A 17,089-nucleotide genomic window follows, 5' to 3' on the forward strand; every position below is an offset into this window, starting at 1 on the left:
TCTGGCAGTAAATGCTGTGGATTCTGGACAAAGTGGCACAGTGGTTAGCAAGTAGGACTACAACGCCAGCGGTCCGGGTTCGATTCCCGTAGGCGACTGATATCCCGATTAGTATTCAGTGCTGGGTGATTTACTTAAATTGGTACTGTTTCCAGCAATATCGGCCTAGACTAGATGCTGGGGAGGTAAATATGACACCTGCCGTGGGCTCGACTGGAAGTATGTTGTTCCATCCATTCCAGATGGGGACTTTCGTCGACTACACACGTTAGAAAAGACACTTTACCTTTTTTCAGGGCTTTCGTACGTTTGTAAGTAACAATGATTTAGCAACAAAATTATGAAACAAAAAACAATTAATGATTAAAAGAAGAAGGTTATTTACGATAATTTGGCTGCAAATATATATATATATATATATATATATATATATATAGATAGATAAATTGACTTACACTTTCCTTTTATGTCTGTATTTAAGTACAGCTTCCTAGGCAAATAATTTGCATTATCCTCCAGTAACAATTGTTTCATTATTTCATTACATGTAACATTGTTCATAAATGGACTGCTGGAATAAGGTTACATACGTCATTACCACATACATCCACAATGACGCCATTACTCATGATCATAATCGTTTTCTATGTGGGGAGTAGTCCATATATAGAAGGATAATCATTATTCAATCAACCAGACTTTTTTCAATTTTCTTGGACTGGTCCTTGCAAATTATCCGTAAAGACTATTGTATCTCTCCTTTGTGTAAACTTGCCATTCATACTTTTAAATACGATTTTAGATTCGCGTTATTTGATATTTATTGACATGTTAGTATGAAGGCAATGTGTATATCATGTCAAGCGTTTTTCCGCATTTTATTTCTATGTAATTTACGATTGAGTTGCATTTATACGTCAATCTAGAACGATTATATCAGTCATATAGCTTTCTATAAATAACAAGTGTCATTAGATATTAGCCTCAGGAAATAATTAGATGAATTATGATCTGGTATCTAAAGCATGTTAGGTTTTTTGTTGGGTTTAACGTCGCACCGACACAATTTTAGGTCATATGGCGACTTTCCAGCTTTGATGGTGGAAGAAGACCCCAGATACCCTTCCGTGCGCTATTTCATCACGAGCGGGCACCTGGGTAGAACCACAGGCCTTCCGTAAGCCAGCTGGATGGCTTCCTCACATGAAGAATTCAACGCCCGAGGGAGGCTCGAACCCACTTCGGTGAGGGGCAAGTGATTTGAAGTCAGCGACCTTAACCACTCGGCCACGGAAGCCCCATGTTATGTCTTATGTTTTCAATTAAAGTTAACGCTTTTGCAATAGATTTCTCTATTTCAAAGTAGTAATGACTTTACTTTATAAGCAAAAGATGAAAGTCATCCACATAAATCTTGAATTTCGTTTGCGTACCAAAAACAGAAACTATAGAGATACGATAACGATACAATATAATGGCCATTTATGCAAAAAGATGCTATTAGGTTGCAACGCATTAGCTGTTCTTCTTCAATTTATATAAAATTGTTATATTTCCAATGGTTGCAACACACATCAGGACCCATTTTTAATGTCTGTAACTTACATTATCTTGAAGAACTTTGTCAGTGCTGAATACAAATCAAAAGAAAAATGGGGATCATGTTTGATGCAAGAAAAATATTTAAGTCAAACACACAAACTGCAAAATCAGCTAAACATGAGACCCCAAATTATACTGGTGGTGTATGATGTAAGTTTACATGACAGGGTCTGTCATGTTATTATTTCATTATGAAAATACTACCTACATGTCAAGCATAGATATGTCATGTCATTTCAGCAAAATATTGCGATGAAAATAGCCCTACAGAGCAAAACATTCTGAGGACTATTTGAATCCGCCATTATGCGACTACAATGTTTTTTGAGCCATTTTACTATTTTGTGTCTGTATATTTATTAGCCAATAGTGTTTATGTTCTTGCTTTGAATTAACAGAAACATGTGAAAGACAATTACAGAAGGATACGAGAGTGATACAATAAATTTTGTCATTTATGAACTTTTATAACATCCATTATACATAACAGCAAAGAAGTTTCACTTACTTGATAAAGGATGTTTACTATAAATACCCTTGAACTATCGATTAATCCAATAACAACTCATCATGTTATCCATTGTTGATTTATACTCACTCATACGGTGACTGTACTTCAATGCTTTAATGGAGAAAATTAGGAATCAGGGCTTACATAAAAGCCGAGGTTTCTTTTCGTATATCTCCAACAGATCTTTATCCGGGGTAGAGTTGATAGTCTTCAAGACGGTAACTGTCCAGGCAGAACAGTTGTGCAACACTAACTGTCAAGGCGGGACTGTTGTGTAATACCAACAAAGAAAAATAAATTAGCCGTTTAGGGGTTGGGTAGAAGATGGTAGACATCATATCTCCAAAGCAGATCACACTATAGGCATATCAGAAGGGACCGTCCATCATAATCTGACTGACCGTTTGAAATTACAGGTTTGTGCTAGACGGATGCCCCGTTTGTTGACTACGTTTAGATTGCGTCAAAAAGACTGCTGTAAAATATAAAATGTGTTATCAGTAGATAATTTTTGAGCTGCTTACTTGGGATGACACTCTGTTTTATTACTTAGAGCCCCAGCAACGCATAGATAACAAACAATGGCTGAGTCAGGCAAGGTCGATCATGGAAAAAAAGGATGAAATGTGCCAAGAAAGTTTTATATGTCATTTTCTTAATTTTTTGGACCCGTTATACAAAGTACTTCCAAAGAGGGGATCACATCACAGGAAAGTTTTACAAAAAAAGTACTTATAGCATAAATAAAATGCATTCATAAAATGCTATTTAAAAAGCACCCAAGTAAAGGTTTGAAAGGCTTACAGCTTATTCATGACAATGTGTCCACGTTCAAAAGTCAACTTGTGCAATCCTTAAAATGAAAAGGTTATCTTGGCTGAGCACGCGCTTCCTTCCTTCTCCTGACCATAATCCTTGACATCTTTAATTTCCCTTTACTAAAGGAAATGTTCGTATGTAAATTCTGTGCTATTAGAAATGTTCTTGGTTCTACATTTTTCAGTGTCTCAACAGTACACAATTGGGAGACGACGACTTTGAAGCATTAAGATGATAGATAGCAAGACGGTGGAAGTGTGTATCTATGCAGGGAGAGTTCTGTGAAGGGATTACGCGAAAATTGCCTTGATCTAATTGATAATAAAGGCAAACAAAGTCTTATGACAGAATTTACAGAATCACTCTCGTAAATCATCGCAAGAACTGAACCCTACTTTCTGATTTTAATTACATTCATATATTCTATGAATTTCAAAAAGATGCTTTCCTTTCCTAGGATTTTAAAAACACTTAAGCACTTATCTACTCGCAATATACAAACATTTAAATGAGGAATAGTCAGTCGTATCTCAAGATTTGTTTTATGCCAATTTGTAAAGTTTCTAAACATTCTATTTTATGCTGTCAGTTAGTGTGTGTGTGTGTGCGTGCGTGCGTATGTGCTGACAAATGTTTTTACTTTTGGAATATTCAAAGTTTATACATATCAGTCAGAAAAAAATATCAGAACAAAACCGGATCTACTTTAATAGATATTTTAAATTACCTACCCTTACCCCACTGTACAGCTTACATCAATTTTAGGCAAATGCTAGCCAAAAATAAGAGTGAATATTTACTTCGCAACAAGTAGAATATGTTTGGTCAAATGGTATATCATAAGCCATATTTTAACTATTAAGCATTAATTTATGGCTTAAATTTTGTTAGAAATAAATATTCGAAGAAACATTTTTCAACATGGCGGATATCCTGGGAAAAAAATAGCTCGTACATCCTTAAGCTGCTGTCGATGTATGCTTTAATATAAACTGTGCATTGACTGTCAAGAGACAGAGTAACATCAGATATTTGGGGGCCTATTTGGACGAAACTTTAACTTTCAAAGAGCATATAAAAATAAAGTGTAGAACGGCAATGTTGAATTTTTTCCGAATCAAAAACATTCGCAAATATTTGACTCAGGATGCAACTGAAACCTTAGTGCTATCGCTGGTTATTTCGCATTTAGACTACTGTAATGTTATTTTATACGGTATTTCTGATTGTGACATCGCAAAACTGCAACGCATTCAAAATATGTGTGCGAAGTTAGTTCTGAATCGTAGAAGAAGAGACAGTTCTAAGCAGGCACTCTACGATTTGCACTGGCTGCCGATCAAAGCCAGAATAAACTTTAAGATCTTGACGTACATGTTCAATTGCCATGTTGGAAATGCGCCTGCATATTTGATTGAACTCTTAACACCGAAAATCCCCCAGCGCTCCCTCAGATCCTCGGAGTCATCAGTTGACTATTACATCGTCCCTTTCAACAAGCGAAAAACTTTTAGTGATAGAAGCTTTAGTACTATAGGGCCAAAGTTGTGGAACAATTTGCCGTTGAACATCAGACAAAGTTCTTCAATTGACTGCTTTAGGAAAAAGTTGAAAACACATTTCTTCAGAGACTACTTTGCATTATTCTAAGTTTTGACTGAGTTTTAAACAGTGATGCTGGTGACAGTGATAGAAATTTAATGTTTGTCTGTGATAATTGTATGTTAGTAATATTTTAAAATATAGTATTATCATTGACTTTAAATTAATAATTGCTATTTTGATTCGTTTTAATTAATCTTATTTAAAATATTTTATATTTAATATTTTATTTCAACTTGTATTGTAAAACGCCATTGAATATGTTTTAAATGTAGAAATAGGCGTTTAAGCAAATAAACCAGTTTCAGTTTCAGTTTCAGTTTCAGTTTCAATAAATATTATATGATTATGTTAAGAAACTTACGATACAGCTTGAAATTAATATAAAGTATTCACAGATATCTCAAGTTTTTCTATAAACAAACTTTTACACATAATACATGGTACAATATAGACGACTGAAAATGTTGACAAATGATATTCAGAGTAAAGGCATCAGTTTTCGTATTGTTTTCTTATGAGTTATTTTAGAGTCTGTGTTGAAATATTCTGTCATAATATCTCGAATTGTCAAGAATAACCAAGTGGCGTTTGATTAATGTGAACAGATAAATGAGAAAAATCTAATACCTTGATGTTATTAACTGAAGCATGATAAAAGCAAATATTATAAATGACCACACATCGAGGCATTTGACATTATTAGCGGTGTTGAAAAATTGAACGCCTACATTCATTACCTTCCAACTTCTGCCTTAAACATTGTGACACGTTAATCAAAATTACGCCAACAAGTAAGACCCGACGAGTAGAATATCTACTGCGGAGTGTACCAATATTTTAAGATATGAAACCATTTTTCATGAAATGACTCTTATGATATATCGGAAAAGGAAATGTTTGTCTAGGTCGCATATGTCAAAACCACTTGCTGACCATGCTGCTGTCATTGTTCATACCCTTGAATTCTTCAGTGTCGGAAATAGTCTAAATACGCCAGAAATGAATGCAGATTTATGTTCGCGTAAAGGTCAGTTACTACTCGTTTATTATTTTCCGGGCATCTTCGATTTGTCCATAAAACAGTGCCAATTAGAGTGAAACTACTATATGGTGTGTATAATGCCATTTGGTCGACCTAATTTTCTAGTTTCTGACATACTTATGGACTGTTTTTTCTCATGGACTTGTTGCTTCACTGTATATGTCAGAATTTTAATCCTGACATGTGTACACTGTTATGTCACAATTTAGATATGTTACAATTGAAATCCTGACATGTGTATCATATGAAACTTATCAATGCATGATTGTGCAATAATTTCATATCTAGATAATACAAATTTAATCTTAATCTTTAAATATGTGACAGAAATGACATGAAAACAGCACTTGATATGCATAACCCATACAAAGTTTAGTATAAAGGAAATAGACCAGCTGAAAGCACATGCGTATGTTTTTCGTATTACTTTTCTGCAATATGGACATTACAAAAATACGTTTATTTTGTTGTAAACATTTATGCCAGTAAAGTTAAAAGAGTGCGCAAAAACAATAATAAAACAATATTTGTGTTTGACGTCCATTTTCGTTTCATTGTGACTGACGTATTTTTAAAATCAGTTGTCTTCGTCAGTATCACACAGACCATTATAGAATATAAATATTATTCTTTATAATATTTATGTACGGTCAAACCGCACAGGCGAAAAGGTGAAGGGAAGACAACATATCATTTTATAATTGTACTCGTGCTATAACAATTTTACATACAATTGAATATGATGTAGAAACCTTAGATAGGCTTCGACAGAAAAAAAAGATATCCAGTCTGTGAAATAAACGTCACATGGAGTTTTAGAACTAACTAAAAAAAAATAACAAAACTAAAATATCTGAAAGGTAGGGGCAGATCTCCCGGAGGCAGAGCACAGCAAAAAATAGCCAGAGCCATACGCCTTTAAACAGACCTGCCACAAAGAAATGAAAGTTATAGTAGACGACTTGCTGCGAAAATCCAACAAGAACAGTTTAATTTTATGCAAAAATGAAAAAAGCAACTCAGTGAAAATACTCATAATTATAATACGAATTCTTTTATTTTATAGTGTTCTTCTTCCCAACGAAGAAATTCCAAAATGCCGTGTCTGTGTTGTTCCACTGGGTAGGCATTGTCTATCTATACCAACACAGACATCGTTTTGTTTTTTTAATTTCGTTCTGCAGCGATATAATAACTAATTAATCAAACCGCTTTGTATGGTCTGTACTCAAGTATACATACGACATGCTCTATCCAAAAAGTTTGTTCAACAATGCGTTATGGCTTTACTTTAAATTATACGTATTCGTAAATGTCGTTTTATGTTTCTGTTAACGTACATCAAACACTTGTCCTGTTGCATCAAGTTTGAATTCTGAATGTCAGATTGCCAGATTTGGACACATTGAATTTTGCTATAGCAGACATTAATTAAATCTTGGAAACTGAAAGCTGGCGGTATGCCCTTACATGGTTCACAAATAAAAAATGTAGTTGTGTACTTTACTATAATTTATATATTTCATATTCAATGTATTAATGACTACGAAACGTGTAATCTGCATAGCTCATATAAGCAGGCTAAATACATTTAGGAACATGCAAAAATGTGCGTGTGTGTGTTCGGGTTTTAACGGTTGTTTTTCAGTCATATAAACGACGGTGTATACTTGTAGTAGTAAGCACAATGCCTACCTTTGTAGTGCTGCCTCATTGAAATATCACGCCGTAGATACGTGACATGATACCCCGCACAATCACATTATACTGACACCTGGCTGACCAGTCAGAGCACTATCCTCTATGCTGAACGCCAAGCGTGGAAGCTAGTATAGTACTTTTTTACGTCTTTGGTATGACGAGGCCAGGGCTCGAAACTGCGACCTCCCGCACTCGAAGCGGAGACTCTACCACTAGGCTACGAGGCGGTTCATACAAAAGTGTGGAATATTTACAGAAGACTCTGAGATAAAGAAGACATATCAATTTGTCTCTCATGATCTAGTTTGGCGGTTCTGCAAGAAGCCTTTATAAATAAAACGACATTATACAATCAAGCACCGTCTACTGCCAACACCGTAATCTAATTTCCAAATATCAATTTCTATGTATCAAAATTACCCCTGGGATATGTAATACTAGATATGTATGTCTACAATCAGCCGATGTTCAAATTATACCATAACAATTATATTCGATATAAATCTAATTGAATGTCATCCCTACAGAAAACAGTTTCAATGAGAAGAACGTAACAAAATAAACTTAAAATATCACGTCAGTCTGCTTGCCTCAAACGTGTCATAATACGTCCAAATGGTTTTAGTAAATAATGTCTGCTTACTTTAGGTGCAGTGGATATTGATTTCAAATTCGAAGTGTTTGTTCATGTCGTCCGTGATTAATATATTTCTGGCCAACTGGGTTCCAGTGCCATCTGATAGTAAGCAAACCGGTAATGACACACTGCGGGTTTACGTATTCTGAGTTAGGCAATGCTGCATTATCGGACTTAAACATAGCTTAACCCGCACGTGCATTTCCGGTAAAAAATTACGCAGAAATTATGCCGAAATCACAAGCGGAGAATACCTGCATTACGAGCCCACTACCTAAATCATGTAATATAAATATGAAGAACCACAGTGGTAAGAAACATGCATCATTTAAAATACATAATTGAAGTATTGGCAAATAAGTTTGTGGTAACTAGTAGATGTGTGACCTAACAAATTAATTTGAACATTTAATTCACATAATTGTTATACTGATCATTACTTTCAGTTTTTTATAGTATTTGCAGACTGTGTAATATACGAGGGGAAGTCAGAAAATCTTGAGATGGTCCATGAAAAATATATAAGAGCCTGTATTTAAGCATACTGCTTACACCAGTCCCTCAAAATATTCACCCTTAACAGAAACGCACTTTTCTACTCGGGCTATCCATGACCTGAAAGCCACAGAGTAGTCTGCCCTTGGTATACTATGCAGACACTGATACACTGGTGCTACCTAGGGCGCTTCTGGAATTGTAGCGACGGCCAGCTGATGACAACACTCTCTCATTCACACACTAAATTATGGTGAGCTCCTTACAACTTTACAAACAGAAAGTGATACTTTAATTGACTTGTTCAGATTTAACTGTATGCATGCCAACCCGAATAAATTCCATGCAATAGCTGTTGGTAAAAAAAAACACATGATAAAGCCCCTGTTTTTAAAATCGGCAGGTCCGCTATTGAATGCGAAGATATTGTGAAATTACTGGGTGTTGACATTGACTTTAGTCTAAACTTTGGCTCTCATATAAACAATATTTGTAAAAAGGCTGCTCAACAAATAAATATCTTAAAACGAATAGGAAACAAATGAAGTAAGCTTAACAGATTAACAATATTTCATACCTTTGTGCTCTCAAACTTTAATTTTTGTCCATTGTCTTGGCATTTTTGTTCAGTCAGTAATAATAAAAAAACTGAAAAAGTTCAAGAACATGCTTTGAGATTTGTATATGATGATTATGATAGCTCGTATGAAAACCTACTACTTAAGGCCAAATTACCATCATTACACTTAAGAAGAACTAGAACAATAGCTATAGAAACGTTCAAAATTTTAAATAAATTGGCCCCTACAGTGCGGTCAGATTTAGTTGTGAAAAAAAGATTCCAAGTATAACTTCAGGTATTCTAATATTCTACAGGTCCCTCAAGTTAAGACAACAACATATGCTAAGAACTCATTCCGTTATGCAGCACCGGTTCTGTGGAACTCGCTACCAGAATGCTTCAGGCAGCTAACAGATTTTAACTAGTTCAAAAACCAACTTGGGTTCTGGGACGGCAACATTTGTAAATGTGTAGCATGTAAATGATCCCAGGAGCTTCCCGCAGACCAGCTCTTCCAAGATTGCTTTCTGAGTTGCTTTGATTTGCCTGTTTGATATTTTGTATTGCTTTTCCTTTCGTTGTTTTGCTTATTATTATGCCTTGAGTTTGTTTTGTTTATAGTAGTTTATTAATATGCTATCGCCTCTGCTTATCTCGTGGGCTGATTGCTTAGTATGTGCTATCTGCTTGCTCGTATGCTTCTGTGCTTACCATTGTATTACACACTGTCTGTATATGTGACATGCTTTCTTTTATGTTTTTTTGTCATTCGTTACTGTGATCAGTTCTTTCCAAATCTGATTTGGGGGGATACAGTTTTTAATACAATTTCTTATGCATACACTTTTGTGTGTTTTTTGTATTGCAGATCTTATTTTCCTTTCTTATGGCAGATTTTAGGCAGCAGTGTCTAGATCAGCAGCTTTAACACAGATTTTAATACTTGTAGAATTGCACATGCTCAACCAGTTCTATTTAATATTGTGTGCTTAACATATTTTTCTCTTGTATCTCTTTTATTACTCTGTTAAATTTGTTTTAATTGTTTTATAGTCGGTTCAAAAGCTCTTCAGAGCTTATGTTTTGTAATGTTGTCTTCTTGCCGACTCAAAATAAAACTTATTTTATTGTATTGTATAGCATTATTTAGCAGACGAGAGAAAAGTATCACAGGGACTTAGGTCGGACGAATATGGAGTGTGTGGCAATTGCATGACTTGATGATCCTATAAATACTCCTGCACAATATGTTTCTTATGTGCAGATTTGTTATGACCCGTAAAAGATTTTATGGTGCCTTTTAATGTAAAGAGTTCTAATTAATATAAGACCTTGTGCCTTTAAAACTTTCAAGTAATGCCGGGTGTACTGGGTATTTGCACAACAGGGCATTTAGAATGAAGACAATTTGTGAATAACCCGTTCTTTTTGCGACAACTGGTCGTTCTTGCCCTTTCTTAAGCCGCTGTTTGTTGTGTATCCGCCTTTGAGTTTCGAAACAATATACCCATATCCCATCCCATGTGATAGGATCATTAAACTTTTCATTTGCATTCTTATAGATTTTAAAGTATTTTGGAACATCGCAGGCTTTAGGCTTTTTGCTCTTTGTTCAAATGATTGGGTACCCACCTTGCACACATCTTTGATCATTTCAAGCGTTAAGTCAACATTTCATGAATACTTCCCATTGAAAATGCAGCTATTTTGGAAACTGTGTATCTTGATTTTCTGCTAAAAGGTATACTACAGCAGAAATGATATGATAAGGTGCTGACGTTTTAGGACGCCCTATTCGAGGTAGATCTTAAACTATAGATTCTCCTTTTTAAACACCCTTACCCATCTATAAACAGTGGCTTTAGACGGCGAAGAATCACTGTAAACAATTTTAAATTATTGTAGAATCTACTTGACTGTTATATTCATAGAACAAGGACCTAATTTCCTTCTTACCTGGAGCCTCTGTACTTACAATAAATAACACCAGTGTCATAAGTGTGGTGTGTTAAAACGCTTGTAACTCGAGATAATAACGATATCAACTGCGTTGAAATTTTCAATAACCATGGCTACTGAAACCCCCTAGAAGTTATGAAACAGTCATTCTTTTGCCTGAAATCGTTTCTACGGAAGCGCTTCAGTCTCAAAATTTCAGGAATTTCCCTCTAATGAGCATATATCTGAATATATTAATGATAAGTTGGAGGAGTTTATACCTTAACTAGTGTAAATCATAACATACTGTATAAATAACAAGAATGTTATAACATATTTATGCCTTCCACTTACCATCTTCCTTTAACTTCAACAGTTTGGCGTTTCTTCGTAGATGTTACAGACTTGACAAAAATGCAAATAAAGATAAATCCTGGAATATGGAAAAATGAAATATGAATCTATTAAGAGGTATTGTTTTTTGGGGATTTTTATGGTTTTTTCAGAGAGTGCTAGTTGAGAGGATTCTATGGCAGAGATATATATTTAAAGTACTCTAACGACTGATGCCAGTCTAAATTATATCGAGTAAGCTATTTATATAAGTAAGAAACTGTTACAGATTTTCGGTTTCTCAGTTTATTTTTTCACTAATTTTTGTGTGTGTCAGTTATTTCCTAATAAATATTTCCTTTATTCCAGTACACTACCGACGGGTATTAATTAAGAAAAGTAACATTATATGAAACACTGAAATCAACGCTATAGCTATTATAACACATATTATTGATTACCCGCTAATTGATTGCTAACTGTGGTGCTATTTTAGCAAAACCCGCCTACTCCTTCTCTTCGCAGACATGTATCTATATAACGTCACACCGTGTCCGATTACAGATATTTTTACTTATAACTGAACTCGTTCTGAGGTAATCTTTTACATCAATTACAGCATAATAATTAGATTAAGAGACAGCAATATGAATAAACTTTGGCAGTTTGCGCGATTCTCCTGTGAATTTATACGTCCGTATATATAGCTCTCGAATTGTCAGCGCATAAAGTTACTGATGCCAGTTTTTAAATACATAATCAATATATAAGACTCTGCAGTCCATACATAGCTAACAGTGAAACTTCGATAATATTAACAAATTTTCAAAACTACTACATTTTGTAGTAAACCATATTTTGGTCTTGTGATAAAAATTAAGGGTAAATCAGGAGTCCGACATTACACAGTACCTTGCGCACAAATCTCTTTCATCTCTTTCAACAAAACTTATCTTTTTTGGAACTCTGCTGAATCAGGCCTGTGTTGTTTTGATTTTTGCATGTAGAGCTAGCAGCTTGCATTTGACCTACAATGACCTTCTACCCTGATTCTGTTAATGTCAGTAGAATTCTTGACAGAAGTTTTAAAACTGTCCATGACAGAGCACAATAGCATAAAATCCGCAATAAATATTATTTTAAAGATAAACAGGTCCTTTAGTTTCTAGTCTACAACCATTTCTTAAAAGGTTTTGCACCTAGCCATAGCGCATCTAAGGCTTAAAACTACCATTGCTACCAAAACTACATGTATAATTACTGATAATGAGTGACACTGTCTGTTAGAATGTAACAGTTATATAGAGAACGTCAAAACAGTTGTTGTTGTCTAAAAACAACACGATTCCGAAAAATCTGTCAATTTTGGAGACAAGAGATTCAGTCTCCGTAATTATATTCGTTAAAACTATTACTTTTCTCATCTGGACAAAGTGCAAATGTTTATTTAAACAAAAAGTACTTTCACCAGAATTGGTCGTATACTTTATCAACTTTTAAGTAAATGCTCATTTCTGATGTCTTTTAACGATGATTTTTTGTCTTCTGCGTAGCAGGAACTCCGATAGAATTATGATGTTGTTGACGATAGAAAATATTTTATCTTGACAAAATATAGACAAAATAAGTTTTCCAAAAGTACTTTATTTCAATAGTATGGTCTAAAACAATTATTGTACATAAGTGTCTTCGGCAGTAAATGCTGCGGATTCTGGACAAAGTGGCACAGTGGTTAGCAGGTTGGACTACTACGCCAGCGGTCCGGGTTCGATTCCCGGTGGCGACTGATATCCCGACTAGTGTTCAGTGCTGGGTGATTTACTTAAATTGGTACTGTTTCCAGCAATATCGGCCTAGACTAGATGCTGGGGAGGTAAATATGACACTTGCCGTGGGCTCGACTGGAAATATGTTGTTCCATCCATTCCAGGTGGGGACCATCGTCGGCTACCCACGTTAAAAAAGAAACTTTACCTTTTTCAGGACTTTCGCACGTTTGTATATGTAACAAAGATTTAGCAAAAAGATGATGAAACAAAAAAAAATCTAATGATTAAAGGAAGAAGGTTATTTACGATAATTTGGCAAATAATTAGCATTGTCCTCCAGTAACAATTGTTTCATTATTTCATAACATGTAACATTGTTCATAAATGGACTGCTGAAATAAGGTTACATACGTCATTACCACATACAACCACAATGACGCCATTACTCATGTTCATAATCGTTTTCTATGTGGGGAGTAGTCCATATATAGAAGGACAATCATTATTCGATCAACCAGACTTTTTCAATTTTCTTGGATTGGTCTTTGCCAATTATTCGTAAAGACTATTGTATCTCTCCTTTGTGTAAACTTGCCATTCAGACTTTTAAATGCAGTTTTAGATTCGCGTTATTTAATATTTAATGACATATTAGTACGAAGGCAATGTGTGTTTTTTTTTCACATTTTATTTCTATATAATTTACAATTGATTTGCATTTATACGTCAATCTAGAACGATTATATCAGTTATATAGCTTTGTATAAATAACAAAAAGTGTCATTAGATATCAGCCTCAGTTTGCGCTTTCCCGGAAACAATTAACTGAATTATGATCTGGTATCTAAAGCATGTTACGTTTTTTTTTGTTGGGTTTAACGTCGCACCGACACAATTTTAGGTCATATGGCGACTTTCCAGCTTTGTTGGTGGAGGAAGACCCCAGGTACCCTTCCGTGCATTATTTCACCACCGACCTTCCGTAAGCCGGCTGGATGGCTTCCTCACATGAAGAATTCAATGCCCCGAGGGAGGCTCGAACCCACTTCGGCGAAGGGCAAGTGATTTGAAGTCAGCGACCTTAACCACTCGACCATGTAACGTCTTATGTTTCCAATTAAAGTTAACGCTTTTGCAATAGATTTCTCTATTTCAAAGTAGTAATGACTTTACTATGTAAGTAAAAGATGATAGTCATCCACATAAATCTTGAATTTCGTTCGCGTACCACAAACAGAAACTATAGAGATACGATAACGATACAATATAATGGCCATTTATGCAAAAAGATGCTATTAGGTTACAACGCATTAGCTGTTCTTCTTTATTCTATATAAAATTGATATATTTCCAAAGGTTGCAGCACACATCAGGACCCAATTTAAATGTCTGTAAATATTTCTTGAAGAATATTGTCAGTGCTGAATAAAAATCAAAAAAGAAATGGGGAACATGTTTGATGCAAGAAAACGATTTAAGTCAAACACACAAACTGCCAAATCAGCTAAACATGAGACCCCAAATTGTACCGGTGGTGTATGATCTAAGTTTCCATGACAGGTTCTGTCATGTTAATATTTCATTATGAAAATGCTACCTACATGTCAAGCATAGTTATGTCATGTCATTTCAGCAAAATATTGCGATGAAAATAGCTCTACAGAGCAAAAAACACTTAGGATTATTTGAATCCGCCATTATGCGACTACCATGTTTTTTTAGCCATTTTCCTATTTAGTGTCTGTATATTTATTAGCCAATAGTGTTTATGCTTTGCTTTGAATTAACAGAAACATGTGAAAGACAATTAAAGAAGGATACGAGAGGGATGCAATAAATTTTGTCATTTATGAACTTTCATAACATCCATTATACATAACAGCAAGGAAGTTTTACTTACTTGATAAAGGATGTTTACTATAAATACCTTTGAACTATCCATTAATCCAATAATAATTTACCATGTTATCCATTGATTTATATTCACTCATATACTGTGACTGTACTTCAATGCTATAATGAAGAAAATTAGGAATCGGGGCTTACATTAAAGCCTGGGTTTTTTTCGGGTATCTCCAAGAGATATTTTTCCTGAATAAAGTAACAGTAACTGTCCAGGCAGAACTGTTGTGCAACACTAATTGTCTAGGAAGGACTGTTGTGTAACACTAACAAAGAAAAATAAATTAGCCGTTTAGGCGCTACCTTCATTCACCTGACCATAGTCCTTGACATCTTTCTTTTTCCATTACTAAAGAAAATGTTCGTATGTAAATTCTGTGCTATTAGAAATGTTCTTGGTTCTACATTTCTCAGTGTCTCAACAGTTCACTATTGGGCGATGACGACACTTTGCAGCATTAAGATGATAGATAGCAAGACTTCAGAAATGTGTATCTGTGCAGGGAGAATTCTGTGAAGGAATGACGCGAAAATTGCCTTGATCTAATTGATAATAAAGTCAAACAAACTTTTATGACAGAATTTACCGAATCACTCTCGTAAATCATAGCAAGAACTGTACCCTACTTCCACTTTTAATTACATTCGTATATTCTATGAATTTCAAAAAGATGCTTTCCTTTTCTACGATTTTAAGAACACTTAAGCACATATTTATTCGCGATATACAAACACTCAAATGAGGAGAATTGTCAGTCGTATCTCAAGGCTGTTTTATGCCAATTTGTAAAGTTATACGTTGTGTGTGTGTGCGTGCGTGTGTGCTGACAAATGTTTTTACTTTTTGAATATTCATAGTTTATAGGGAAAATGATATTCGCATAAAGGCACATGAGGCTAATTGTAGGGGCTAAGCAATATCTTTGCTATTAGCGATACAAATAAATGGCTGTTGGAAATATACATAATCTGTTAACAAATTGAGTGTCAATTACAGTCTGACATTGAAAGAAAATAAACAGCTTCAATTACTTTTAATAAAGCCTTAAGCAAGATATTAAAGACGTTGTCTAAAGCAGCTACCGTAACAGATCCTGAACTAAATTTTTTGGAAGACATTTTTTCCATTATTATTTCTTTCAAACTTCTCTTCAATCTGTTTCTGTAAACTATTTCTAGTGGTATCTCAAATTTATGTTCATTGGATGATATATTTATCTATTTCCTGATATTACAAATTTAAAGAAGTTTATATGGATAGATTGAAAATCAAAAGTCAGTATTTCTTTTGTTTTCTTTAAAATGTCGTAAGCAACCCGAAATAAATTTCAAGTTTACTTCTTTGCAAAACTCGAATAAAGTCGAACATAAATCTCTTTGGAATAAGCCGATTATAGGTGATGATAGTGCAGTTGCTGTGATACAAGTAGTAAGAATATGAGCTTTGTTGCACTGATTTGACGAAATAAGCCGATCAGATCCAAGTTACGATTATAGTTTCCTGTTTGACTTTTTTACAATCCCCAGGCAGAGAATTTTTCCCCTGACATACAAGATATCTTTCGATACCTAGTTCATTTAGTGACTCTATTGCGAACTAGTGGTTGGTGAGAATTAACTCGTTGTTGCCAAGAATTCTTTCCGGAATTTTTCTGTCACCGATATTTCGAAAATCGTATGCTAACATTTGCATCGCTTGTATGAAATTCCCTTGCAGCTTGGAAGAAACAAGGTCGTGGTCTTGATATAATTAACTTCTCTTTGATATTTGGCTAGTCAGTGCAGATACATAATTCCACTCCCCGTTCTATAGTTTTGAATGAGGCACACTGCAAAAACATAAAGCCTTCGATATCATGTTTTTAACTGGGCAACAGTTAATGGTGTTTTTTCATTTCTTGTTTAACTTAATATACAGATGTTTTATTTCGAAGTATAAGATATTTCAAATTTCAATATCTTTCTTTCAATGGCAGTTTTGCATTGACACTGGCCTTACAAAATAAGACAGCATTGTGCTGTTTGCGTTACAGTGATTCTTATCTTTCCGACTTAGCCGCCGTTTGGGGGCAATATATATTTCAATACCTCTCATAAACAGACTTAGTTAAGTCGAACTTGCTTTACTATTTGTTTGACTGCTTTCTATGCTCCCAAAGGATCTTCTTATATA

This window comes from Mercenaria mercenaria, chromosome 4 (assembly GCF_021730395.1).
Source record: "Mercenaria mercenaria strain notata chromosome 4, MADL_Memer_1, whole genome shotgun sequence".
NCBI classification, from domain to species: Eukaryota; Metazoa; Mollusca; class Bivalvia; order Venerida; family Veneridae; genus Mercenaria; species Mercenaria mercenaria.